Here is a 5,733-nt window from a genome sequence, read left to right on the forward strand (position 1 = left end):
TCCAATTAAGAAAAACCTTTATAAGCAGAAAATATGTAAAAAATTCATGGATTATGTCAACATATATGGAGATGATTTTTAAAAGAAAAAATGATATAATTAGCAAAGTTACATACTGATATGTTTAAGTATCTTGAGGAGAATAATTTTTTAAAACTGTAAATCAGTTATACATCATGTAAATTAAAATAAAATATATTGTCATCCACCATTCTTTGCTTCAAAGAAACCCAAACATATCCAGATATGGAAAGTTTAGGTGTTGCGGTCAAACGGACCATTGCAAGGAAATGAGAGATGATAGAGGATTTTGACATTCGAAAGTAGAAACATCGCTCTGTAAAAGTCCTCTGTACACTGTTTTGTGTATGTCCCTGTAGCTGTCTCTCATGCTACTAGACTGAAAGCATCTTGAAAGCAAGTATATTGTTATTGTTGTTGTTGTTATTTGTTGTTGTTGTTTGCTTTTATATTCTGGCACTTAAGAAAAAAATTATGAAAATACATAATGTTGGCAAGGCTATAGATTAAAAATAAGTCCATTATACAGTTGGGAACAATGGGCATTGGCAAAACTCTGAGAAAAATAATTTTTCAGTAGTTATCAAAAATCTTTAATTTCTCTTTTCTGCAATAAATCCATTTATTGAAGTCCAGTCTAAAGAAATAATCAGAAATTCAAACAAGGATTTTTTTTTTTTTTTTGTCAAATGTGGTCATCACCTATAATAGTAAAAAACTAGAAACCACCTAATATCTAATGGCTCGAAAATTACTATGTAAATTACAGTATGTAATCTTTTAAATAAACTTAATCAAGAGTTTTTAGTAATGTGGAAAAAATGCTTATGATATAGCTTGTTTTCAGTTTTTCTAATTATATAGAGAGAATAGTATCAGCTGTGGGAACAATAATCAAAGAAGAGGAACATACTAAAAAATAAAGAGTGCATGACTTTTATTTTAAATTTTCATCAATATTAATCTCTTCATCCAATGTTAATCTTTATTTTTCTTCTTTTATGAAAGCAACTTTATTGAGATATAATTCATATTGTTCGCTCTTTTAGTGTGTACAATTCAGTTTCTTAACATATTCACGAAGTTATATATTGATCACTGCTAATTCCAGAACATTTTTATCATCCCCATAAGAAAGTTCATCCCCATTAGGATCACTCTCTACGCCCCATTTTTCTCAGCCCTTAAGAACCACTAATCTACTTTCTGTATCTATAGATTCACCTATTCCAGACATTTTATATCAATGGAACTATATAATACAGTAGTCTTTTGTGTTTTTTTTTTTTTTTTATTAGCATGTCATTCAGGTTCCTCTATGTTGTAGCATGTATCAGAACATCATTCCTGTGTTATGATTAATAATATTCCATTCTATGACTGTTAAGCCGTTCATCAGTTGGTGGACATTTATGTTGTTTCCACTTTTTGTTTATTATGTATAATGCTACTATGAACATTCATGTACAAGTTTTTCTGTGCACATATGTATTCATGTCTCTTGACTCTTTAAGAGGAAAATAACCATTTTCCATTCCCATCAGCAATGTTTGAGGGTTTCAGGTTCTCCAAATTCTCACCAAAACTTGTTTCTTTTTTGATTATTGCCATCCTCGTGGGCATATTATTGGGGTTTTGATTAGCATTTCCTAATGACTAATGATGTTGAGCATCTTTTCATGTGCTTATTGGCCATTCGTATATCTTGGAAAAAATGTCTATTTAAATTTTTTGCCCATTTTAAAATAGAGTTGTCTTTTTATTATTGAATTCTAATAGTTCTTTATATATTCTTCCCACTAGACTCTTTTCAGATATATAATTTTCAAATATTTTCTCCCACTCTGTGAGTTTCACTTTCTTGATAGTGTCCTTTGAAAGCCCAAAGGTTTTAACTTAAAGTTTGGCTATTTGTTCTTTGATTGCTTGCGAATGTAGTGCCATATCTAAAAAATTACTGTCTGATTTAAATTTGTGAAGATTTACACCTAAGTTTCCAACTAAAAATTTCAATGTTTTAGTTCTTATTTGTAGACAGGGGTACTTACGCATTTGAAGTGGAGTCAGCATCTGCGTGTAAAGATTCACTTAATCAACTTGTCAGTATGGTACCCCTATGCTGAATTGTGCCTGGCTTCCCCTGATCTGAAGAATATTTGCTTTACTATCTTTAGAGAGCAAATCTTGCCTCCTCTGCCAGGATTAGAAAGGGAAAGGCATCAAGCTGCATGAAGCAGGGGATGGGATTGAGGCACTACAGGTTCTTGAGCAAAATTTTAACAAGTGATCCACTTTGTATCCCCACCTCTACCTCTACCTGAGAGGTTTCAGGTGCCAACAGTTCTTAATTATGATGATCAGTTGTCACTATCTATGGTATAAATTGGGTTGTGTCTGAGCTTTCCCTGCAACTGCTTTGGGATCCAGCACCCTAAGGTCTGGTAAGTAAGTTGACTCCTTTCTATTTATGTTTCAGTTTAAAAAATTGTACTGCAGTTTTATTTTTGTCTTCCTTTTGGTCATAAGGTTTAAATAAAATCCATCCTCTAGTTTCTATAAGAATTCAGAAGGTAGCAAAGGTAAATGCCTGTTTATATTCTGCCATCTTTATTCAGAAGTCAGAAGTGCCTTTTGTCAAGTTATCTGTTTCTGGTGTCAAAAATCTAGAAATAGCAAAATCTAAGCCACCAAATCAATAAACAATATTTAGTTAGGGTTAATTGAGAGTCTTCAAAAATAAAAACTGACACGAAGTTCAAGGGCAGGAAATTACAGGATGGATTGTAAAGTGAAAATAAGGAAGTTGTTTAATCTTTACAATGTTTGGTTATTATAATGGGAGGGTTCCAAATAGTAAGTGATTGGTTAAAAGTGATTATCTCATACCATTTTTAGGAAGATGACTTGTTTCTTTAACGATTGTCCTAGGTGTTTACAAAAAATAACCTAAGTTAAGTTTTGCTTATCTTCAGAAAATAAGCTAGATTTAGTTTTGCTCACATAGCTTAAAAGGTTGTCTGCTCAGGGAATTCTTGAGTCTGGTCTCCATTTTGTGTTTGACTTTGCTTCGTGTTAAAATTAATCTCCAAATAGAGTTTTCTCTATTTTAATTTATTTAATAAGTTGTGTATTTCCTCACATTCTGTTATGTTTTCTGACTTAGTTTCCAAAGTTATGGTGAATTTTTTTTAATTGCTTTCTGGACATCTTAGTGATAGGTTGAGAGAGATTGTATTAGAATCTTCTAGTTAGTCTATGGCCGTGCTACCCCGAACAAGCCCAATCTCATCTGATCTTGGAAGCTAAGCAGGGTCGGGCCTGGTTAGTACTTGGATGGGAGACCACCTAGGAAGGCCAGGTGCTGTAGGCATAAAAGATAAATAAGGGATTGTAAACTGATAAGGTCCTTGCAATCTGTGAGGTCAACAAAGGGTTGCCTCGCCTAAAAAGTAAAAAAAAAAAATTAAAAAAAAGAAAAGAATCTTCTACATAGAGACCATTTTGAATCAGAAACTACTAATTTTGTTTAAAAAGTTGTGTAACATGATTGGATGAAGAACTAGAATCTGGGATGCTGGTTTTGAATATTTTATTTCTTAAGAGAAAAAAAGCCTTTTACAACATTTTAAATGATTTTTCTCATCACCTGAGGCCTATTTCAGTATATCCAGGTCATCACAAATCACAGGTGTTCAATGAGTGTAGTTAGGCAGCAGCTACTCTGTGAGAGCTTCTTTTACAGCAAAACTCCTTAAAAGAGCTGTCTGTACACAATTTGTCAGGCTCACTTTCTGGGTAATATCATTCAATTTCATGACTCTAAAATGCTATTAATAAGATGATGGGTTCAAAACTTATAACTGTCTCTGACCTTCTTTAAGTTTGAAGGTATTTAGCCAACTACCACTTGGATGCCTAGTGGGCATCTCAATAAAGAAGTCTTAATTGTATCCTCCTGCCTGTTCCTTCCCAGGTTGTTTCTATATCAGTAAATGACTACCAGTTACCTTGTTGCTCGGGCCCAAGTCCCAAGAGTAATTTCTTTTAATCAAAGTATAATTGACATATTAGTTTCAGGTATACAATATAATGATTCAATATTTGTATATATTGTGAAACGATCATCACAATAAGTCTAGTTAACATCCATTACCATACATACCAAACGAGCCCCTTTCACATAAAGTCAGGTCTTCTTTCAAATAACTGCTTCTGCCTTGAGGCGAGGGGTGACAGAGTCTGTGCATAATCCCTTCAAAAGCCTTTTCTCAGTTTTCCATAACCTGTGGGTCATGTGGGAGTAATTTTTGTTGGTTTTCAAGTTAGATGCTTTAGGTCTCATCTTTCAGGTGCTGGTCTTAAAAGTTGGAACTTGATGTGGGCTAACAACCCGTCCCTCCTCAGGGAAAAGTTTGGGATTTGGGTTTTCTCCATATTGTGTATTACCGTACTGTGGGTGGAGGAGTTTGTTTATGGCAGGATTGTGTCTCAGCATTTCCTACCTGCTTGGATGTGGTTTTATTCTCATTTCCTCAATACAAAGGAGTTGCTCTGCAAGTTTTTAGGTACCCCTCCCCCAAATAAATTGTTCCATATGTAGCTGTAGATTCATTGTTTCCTGGAAAGGAGATGAGTGTTGGATCTTTCAATGTCATCATCTTGAACTGGAACTAAAGGAAATCATTTTAGAAAATTTAATAAAAGATTTCCTACCATGTGTGTTTGCTGCTTGAGCTTGGCACTCTGCCATAATTATCCACGATCTACTTCCCAAAACCACATAATGATTTTGTGTATTCATGTGGATAAAAGTTAACAATGATGTTCCTTCAATCTGCTGTGTGCTGGTATCTTCCACATCCCAACAGAGATGGTCCTGTCAGGAATGTCCAATTCTCTTGTCAAATGGTTACAATTACATACGAATTTTTTACCAAAGAATTTACAGATAATACTTGGTAAATTGCATTTCTGTGTAAGTGAAAGTAAATGGTAGCAAAGTTGTTTGAATCTGAAATAATTCTGATAATTCAAAAAGTAATATTTTAACAATTTTTCCATCTGTGACTTTGATTTGGATGAACCGATGAGCATTTTATCCTTTACAAACTAATTTCCAATTAAAAGCGGCTACTGGGAATATGCTGATAACTTTAATGAAGAACAATGAAATAGCAGATTTCATTTAGTACTTGAATGTGGTAGAATATCATTGGCTCTCAAATATATGGCTTTTAAAATAAAAAGTAACCAAAAATAACTGGATGCGTTATTTTGAAGGTAACTCAAACAGAAATATTTTTTCCATTCACATTTTCATGCCAGCCTTGAAAATAAAATGCCTATATCTTTCTTAGTTGAATAGATACTCTAGTCTATCACTTCTTTCTTATCTTTTACAGAACACTGTATCATTTTAAAAATGGAATACACTAAGATGCAATGTGTGATATTGGAGTGTTAAAAAAAGAAAAAAAAAGGTAGTGGAAAGTTCAATTCCACAAAGATAGGCTACGAACTCGGAATTTGTCCCAATGCTTCTTAAATAATATAAAATAAAAAGATAAAGGTAGGAAGAGATCATTTTCTTTGGAATTGTACAGTGTGTGCATCCCTAGTTGCATGGAAAATTGTCTTAGACTGGAAGTTACTTTTGACAAACACAAAGACTCGTGCTTAGATGCCAAAAGACTGCCAATCTCCCCACAGTAG

General features: G+C 33.5%; 1 pseudogene; it reads left to right on the forward strand.

Annotated features, from left to right (window-relative positions):
• Positions 1-3,272: 3,272 nt before the first annotated feature.
• Positions 3,273-3,391, forward strand: LOC120583586 (uncharacterized; annotated as a pseudogene).
• Positions 3,392-5,733: the final 2,342 nt, after the last annotated feature.

Source organism: Pteropus medius, unplaced genomic scaffold (genome assembly GCF_902729225.1).
Source record: "Pteropus medius unplaced genomic scaffold, Ma_sr-lr_union100, whole genome shotgun sequence".
Lineage (NCBI taxonomy): Eukaryota > Metazoa > Chordata > Mammalia > Chiroptera > Pteropodidae > Pteropus > Pteropus medius.